The sequence below is a fragment of the Microplitis mediator genome, chromosome 1, assembly GCF_029852145.1.
Source record: "Microplitis mediator isolate UGA2020A chromosome 1, iyMicMedi2.1, whole genome shotgun sequence".
NCBI classification, from domain to species: Eukaryota; Metazoa; Arthropoda; class Insecta; order Hymenoptera; family Braconidae; genus Microplitis; species Microplitis mediator.
The window spans coordinates 12,338,418-12,346,978 of NC_079969.1; positions in this window are offsets into that span (position 1 = coordinate 12,338,418).

Consider the following 8,561-nt stretch of genomic DNA (forward strand, 5'->3'; position numbering starts at 1 on the left):
GCGAAAATGGATGCTTTAATAGGTTAGGTGGTGCCGTGTGAGGTGGCGACTATGAAAAGTCGTATAGGGCTCACCACTATCTAATAGACAGTTACAGGAACGATACGGTATGGTTACCATAAGTATACATATTGTTGTGGTAACGATCTACGAGTTGCTATACTTTAGATCGTTCAAGGAATGATATTTTTTTCTCCGTGTACTAGGAACGGTTACCATAAATTTCTCTCTGTGTAATATTAATAATAATGATGCTATTGATAATAATAATTACTATTATTATTATTATTAGTAGATTACATAGAAATCTGGCTATTGCATTTGTCCTCATGGTGGATTCTTCAAATAATTTTGTCATCACCTACATATTGCGCCTTGTGTCCTGTTTAAAAAATCTCATAAAATCCAATAGATTCTCATAGAAGTTTTAATAAGAATGAATAAGTTCTATTGGCAGGGTGCGGAGTATAGGGTGGGGACAATCGAATCGATTGTAGCGCCTGCAGTGGATGAAATACGCGTTAAATCGCACTTGTCTTGTGAATAGTTAAATGAAAGCAGTGTTAAAAAATAAGAACAAGTGGTTGTTGTGTTGTTAATTGCAAAAATACTGACAGAAATAGTAATTGCAAGTTTTATACATCTCCATCCATGATGTTTATCTTTGGCTAAAAATTATTACGGAGAATTTTTTAAATTACAAATTTTTAACACAAAGTATTTTCAATTATTGAGTTTTAAAATTTAAAATTACGAATAAATGAAATCACTTTAATTTCTTTACTTAATGCAAATTAATAATTTTAACTTTGAAAAAATTATAATTATAACTATTTTAACTCATTTGTTATTATGACTTTTATTGTTGTTATTATTATTATTACAAGCTAACCTTATATCGTTTCCCTCGCAAATTTGAATCACGGTGGAAACACCGTAGAAGTGTAAACACCGTGGATCCACCGGGGTTACACGGTGGGTTTGTTCCATTTCACCACCGGGTATACACAGTGTATCCACTGTGATTACGCGGTGTATCCACCGTGATTCGACGGTGGCTTGACCACTATGTATACACGGTGTTTCCACTGTGATTACGCGGTGTATTCACCGTGATTCCACGGTGGCTTTGTGCTATTTCACCACCGTGGTTCCGCGGTGTATCCACCGCGTAATCACAGTGGAAACACCGTGTATACACAGTGGTCAAGCCACCGTGGAATCACGGTGGATACACTGCGTAATCACAGTGGTAAAATGGAACAAACCCACCGTGTTTCCACCGTGATTCAAATCTGCGAGGGTTAAAATAATATTTATTTTGTATTTATTAAAATTTTTTATACTCATTTTTTTCAGTACAATCTACTCTATATTTTTCCACCTTTCAAATGTGGTATCACACATATATTTCGCAATCTTCAAAAATTTTAATTATTTGTTTTTAAAAACTTTCCGTATTCTCTCTGTGCTCTTTGAGGATGATTTAATGCGGTCGACAGATGTCGTTTTCGTCGCGCACCCTGCCAATAAGAAAGTGCTACAGTCAAGTATAGGTTTTATGCATACATCTATGAGAATCTATCTTTTTTTTAACAGGCTGCCCTGCTCAAAAAATCTGTTAGATTCTTATAGCTGTATGTATAAGGCCCTATACTTAACTATATCACTTCTCATAGAACTCATTCATTCTTATAAAATCTCCATCGGAATTTATGAGAAACTATTAGATTCTATGAGATTTTCTAAACAGGTTGGCGTCGATGCACAGAAAAAAACGATTTATCAGCGCAAAAAATTTTTATTTGTCCTAACAAATTTTTCGCATTATGAATTGAAAACGAATACTTTTTTCGGACGAGAAAAAATTTCTCGCGCTAAAAAATTTTTCTAATCCTAAGATTATTTTTTGTTTTCATTCCCCTGATTAAAGTACTCATTGAAAAGGATTGAAAATTATTTCAATTCCTTTCAATCCATACAGAGGTTTTGGAAAGTATTGAATGGAATTGAAATTTTGATCATTTGAATACTTTGTAATTCTTAAAACTGAATTCAAAAGTATTGAAAGGAATTCAATCATCATTTCAATACCTTCCAATATGGAATTATTTTGGTATTGAGAAGGATTCAGAAAGATTCAAAAATGTCAATTAATTTTAATTCTTTTCAATCCTACACTCGATCTGAAATATCGAACTATTTTGGTATTGAGAAGGATTCAGAAAGATTTAAAAACTTCAATTCATTTTAATTCTTTTCAATCCCATACGTGACTCGAAATGCGAAATTATTTTGTTATTGAAAAGTATTCAGAAAGATTGAAAATTTCAATTCATTTGAATCTTTTTCAATCCAACTCTTAACCCGAAATATAGAACTATTTTAGTATTGAGAAAGATTGAAAACTGTCAATTCATGTGAATCTTTTTAAATTCCTCGGAAGTTTAGAAATTTTTATATTATTTTTGGATTCAATATGATTGAAAAGTATTAAATTTATGTCCAGATGAAAACCTTGGGGTATAGAAAATATTCAAAAGGATTCAATTCTCATCTTTTTCAATACTTTTCAATGAGTATTTTTAATCGGGGTTCGTAATGCAAAATTTTTCTTGCGCCAAGAAATCCTTTTTTTCTGTGTAGCTTTTTGAATTCTTAATGAAATCAATGGATTTTTTGGTCAAAAATCGAAGCCAAGTTCGAAGATGAGCCCAATCAGTCAGTTGATTTAAAAATAGGTGTTTAAAATTTTTGAGCAAATCATCTCCTTACTTATCTTTGAACAACTTTTGAACCAAAAATGAGAGCTTGTTTCTGTTGAATGTATCTTAAAGCTCATGCGATTAGCGTCAATTGTCTCTATTTAACTTGCAACTTCGATAATTTTTTCAAACATTCTGATGGATTTGAAAATTCCAAAAAATATCGAAATAAAGTTTTTCAAGGCTTTTAGTTTTAATATCTTCTAAATGCTATGATAGAATTAAATTTCATTAATGGCATGTTGAAGCTCATGACATAAGATTTAAGTTATACTGCTATGACTTAACATAAAAATGAAGTTATATTTACTATGTAGAAAGTAACTCGAAACCATTAATGGATTCTATAGCTTGTATTTTTGGCAGAAGTAAAAAGATTATTCCACAAGTGAAAGATACAAACAGTTAACAAAAGATACAAGCGCTTAGTAATTTTTAATTTACGATAGCACATTTTACCTGTGAAACAGAAATTCTTTACTGTAGTCTAAAATAAAAGCTATCGAACTCCATTTCTGAATTCGAGTTACTTTCCACATAATAACTTTAGCTTACCTTTTTTTCCGTGGGTCGTTTAGTTTCGAAGTCATAGGTGTTGGAAATTTTCCAAGCTTAAGAAAAAAATATTTGGCCACCTTATCTATAAATAACTTTGACACCAAATCTTATACTGCATTATCATTCAAAATATCTAGAGCTTTTTTCATTAGCTTCAATTTTCGTTACTCAAGTTGCCATTTGGACGATTTCTTTATTTATTTTGATGGCATCGAAATTCATAAAAAAATAACCGAATAACCTATTTATTGTTATCATTATTATTAGTATTATTATTCGTGAGTTGGTTTTATCTGTAGTCCCGTAGATTATGACTTAATTTCACTTAAATTTGAAATTTTTTAAACGTCAAAACGTGTATACTATCAAAGTACGATTAACAATACGAAAAAAAATATATATCCAGGCAAAATTATATACATGAGACATATATTTTGATATATATCGCATATTTACGCTGTCGCCTGAATATATATTTTTCTCGTGTGGAATCCTTTTGCCCTCGCCGTCTACATTACTATAACTTCATTAATGGCTCATGAATTGTAAAGACAAATTGACAATTTCAAATTCTTTCATTCGTCCTTGTCTATCTCAATTTCTCTATCACAGATCTAAAATATAGTCGTCGAAATGTTTAGTTGAAATTTTGCTAAGAATATTTTTAAGTACCTGATCTATGATGTCTGGTTAAATTCATTAACTTATAATTTCGGCACTTACTGGTTATTAAGTTATGTTATTTGCTATTTCCCTCGTTATTACTATAAATTGCGATTTTCAATGAAAATTTTTATGAAAATTATTATCTATAGATGGATTTGGTTGTAGTTTGTATGAATTCTGATACAGAAGAATACCAACGATACCCTGACGGATCCGAGTGACGGTAAAATCACGGTGCATTCATGGTAATAGCGTAACAGGGAAATTAACCGTAAAAATATCGCAAACGCCATTTACTTGTGATAGAATTATGATACTTAACCTCTGATGGTGACATACTGTAACACCATAAATTCACCGTAAAAAACCGCAAATTTACAATTCGGCGGAATCCATCAACATTCCGCGTTCGAGTCCAGCTGCCACCTGAATTTTTTCGTCAATGAAAAACATTTATCCACCTGTTTAACTAAGGCTCTCTACTCTAGTAGATCAGACATAGGATGAAATTGGAATTTTTTAATTTTTTTTTTTACAATAATATATTACCTTTGTAATAATTATAATTATAGAACACCATAAATGTACGGTATTTTTTACAGAATTTTCACAGCAAATATACAGTAATTCCAACGTCAAACTACGTTGATTCCACCGTAAACAAATACCCGAAATTTAAGGCATTCAGGATTTGTCAGCGTACTAAAGAACAACCAAACCTGATCAAATCGTCTTTATCATTATAAAAAATATAAAGCTTCTCAAGAACTCTATACGGTAACGCCTCTTCCATGTGTTAGGGCCGCAAATCTACCCGTCTAGCGTAACGATATTTTGTAGAGTTATAAAAAATAATATGATTAGAATCTGATATTAATTATTAACTAGAGTTGATCACTGTAATCAGTTCGTTATGACAACGCGTTCATTGCAAACTCCGACTGGAAAATTCTAATCGAAAATTTCCGATTGACTTTCAATCAGTTTTAATCGGATTTAATTATAAGTTATAGATGAATTCGGTTGAAAGTTAATTGGAAATCGGAAAGTTAATCAGGAAAAAAGTATTATTTTCCGATTTAATCTGATCAAAAAGTTTCAATCGGGTTCAATTGTGAAATAATCGAAAAATAAATTTATTATTTTCCAATTAAATCCAATTTAATCTGACTGAAAAATTTTAATCGGATACTTGGAATGCTCTCGAACAATTTTGATTAAATGCTTATTTCCGATTGAATCTAATAAAAATCTGATTTAGTTCCAATCAAATTCAATCGGATTTAATCGGAGTTTTTAATTAGGTACTTTATAACAATGACTTATGATAATCCATGTAGCAATTTTATTAAAACTTAGCACAAGCTTAACCATTAGTACACTAAATAGAAAACTCATTATGTTAATTTCAATTATTTTTCTTCTTGAACTAGTGGTTTAAGAGAACATTGAATATAAAATACGTACTACTATCTGGTCATAAAGTATTGACCTTAAATTTAAAACATGAATAATTTGTGGTTAAAAAAATCGCATTAAAACATTAAATATCTAGATCGGTGGATTGAAGTCTTTTCTACTCCTATCCAAAATTTCATAAGCCTAAAAAATTTTTTACTCGAGATATAAACAATTGAAGGTTGAAAAACGTGGTTTTTAGGGGGTATAAATTCAAGCACCAACTTTGATTGCTTATAACTTTGTAAATAATTGTTCTGTTGCTACGCTGATTTTTTTAGTGTATAGTAAACCCTTTCCGAATAGAATTGCAATAATTTATAGTTTATCGTTCGGGATATCTCGGGATCTAATTAAGATACGAATTTGATTAAAATTTGTATTTACACATAAAGCGATATTGAATACTTTACGTGAGCGATGGCTGAGACCGATCGCGATTCTTCTGAATTATATCAGGATCCACATCTTTAATTTCATTCATTCTTTTACTTTATTGTTCAAGTTATGTATCACAAGACAAGTTTCATATCCGTAATATTATTATTATGCCACGTTTTTCAACCTTCAATTGTTTATATCTCGAGTAAAAAATTTTTCAGGCATATTAAATTTTGGATATGAGTAAAAAAGATAGTAAAAAAGACTTCAATCTAACGATCTATATATTTCACGTTTTAATGCGATTTTTTTAAACACAAGTTATTCATGTTTTAAATTTAGGGTCAATACTTTATGGCTAGATAGTAGTTGTGAATTTCATATTCAATTTGTAAGAAATTTCATTGGCACTTGTTTTAAGGAAGACGTTACTTGCTAATGACTGCCAATCGAAATTCTTAAAAATCATCCATAGAATTCAAAAATAATTTTTTTCCTCAATTCTAACTCTTAAACCATTAGTTCAATAAAATCGAAAATTGATATTATCATAACTGGCTATAGTAACATAACTACTCAGTAGTACTCAAAGTAATGTTTCACTTTTGCTAGCAACATATTTTCATATTATTTACAATTTTGTAATTTTAATGATGTTAATAATCACAATAAATTTGTATCGTAAATAATATTTGTAACGAGCGTCAAAACATGAATTTCAAGCACCCAAAAAGAGCGGAGCTTGAAGAAAAAGCTTTTAAAAAAATATCTTCTCGTGAATTTACTCCCTGGCCGATCCAAATTACAGTAAATTACGGAAGTTTACCATAAAATACGGTATTTCACCGTAAAAGTGGTAAATCTACTGTATCTTATAGTAGAATACGGCGTTTACGACAACAATGCTACAAATTACGGTGAAGTTTCCATGTTTTATCGTACTTTACTGATCAATGCCGTAAATCATCGTATTTCTATAAATTACCATAAAATGCGGCGAATAACCGTAGCAGTACTGTATTTTACGATCAAATACGGAATTTTACGAAAGGATACAGAAATTACCGTAAATTACCGTGATTCGGATTCACTAGGGCTGTGATTTGAATCATTGTCTATTTTTCAACTATGAAAGTTAGCTTTAACTTCTTGATTAGAAAATAAAAAAGGGTTATTATTATCAGTCCGATTCGTGAAAATCAAATTTTCATCAAGTCTCAATGTGTTGAGGTCCTACTTATTCTAACTATCTTCAGTGTGTGTATGTGTCTGTGTGAGTGAGTGGAAAATTTCCTATAATTTTTCAACTAATTAACCAATCAGAATAGTTCTCGCAGTAACCAAATGAGCTTGCCAGCCGTCAAATTTCTTTTAAATTTTAGATCACTCGAACAAAGAGACTCTGAAATAATAAAGAAATACGTAAAAAAAAATTTTTTTTTTAATTTTCTTGAAGTTTCTCAAAAACGTCGAGACCAATCAATTCCAAAATCTGATCAGCTTCAAAACTCAATACAATTAAAGTAGTTCAAAAACAGAAAGATTCGGGGCTGGCTAGCAAGGTCAACGCTTTCTAGATATTTTTTATTTGAACTCATATCATTTGTATCGATGCATTTTATTATTTCAATGAAACTGCGTTTTCGAGTAAACTAGTGACTTGCGGCACTAGGAAAAATTTTCATTGATACAACGAATTCATTTTGTTGCCCTGATAAATTAGTTTTCATATTTTTACGAAACAATTTTGTGAGGGTTGAAAACCATTATTTAGTATAACCAAAGATTTGTAGTCTTTAACAAAATTTTGTTAGCAAAACGAATGTTACGTTATCTCTAATTTAAAGCATCAATTTTATACCACAATTAATCTTACCTTGAAAAATTTTTTTCAGTGTGCTTACTAAAATCACAATTATTATTCCACTATTCTGCAATTCATAATTCTTCTACTATTCAAAATTTATGAATAAAAGTTATTTTATTCACAATACTAAGACGCCATAGCATTTCAAACAAGAATAACTTATCTGTGTAGTCGAGGATCATAATATTTAAATACCAAATCAACCGCCATTGTTAGTAGATATTGTATGAACATTAGAAGAGTGCACATGAATTATCTGTTGTTTCTAACTTTACTCTAGACTTTGAAGAGAATATTGTTGCATCCATATTTTAGAAAGAGAGAGAGAGAGAGAGAGAGAGAGAGAGAGAGAGAGAGAGAGGGAACGAATATTATAAAAAAGTAATAATTACAATAAAATAAACAATGACGTGTCGTATGAACAGTCTCAAAGCAATGTTTCAAAACAACGAATTTTATAAAAAAAAAAAAAGTAACATCGAATAATTATTAACGCGTGATCCCTTATGAATAGTGAGAATATATTGTCAGTATTATACGCGAAACTTATTGTTATATACAACTGCTATTAATGTGGGATTTCAGCGAAGAAATTTTTTTTTTCTAATAATCGAAATAAAAAATAACGTCAATTTACACTGTTTCAAAGATAGCAAAGGCTTTGATTTTATCAATATCACTTCAAGCATCATGTACATATCGGTTTTTCCACAGCAAACCAAACAATTTTGAAACTCCATTAAGATTTAATTGAAACTGAATCCAAACTAAACCCCCTTTGATCGGTTTAAATAATCCGCTAGGGAAATAAATAAGTACCTCAAAGGTAAATAATTACGACAAAAATCATCGCGATACTGTTCGTA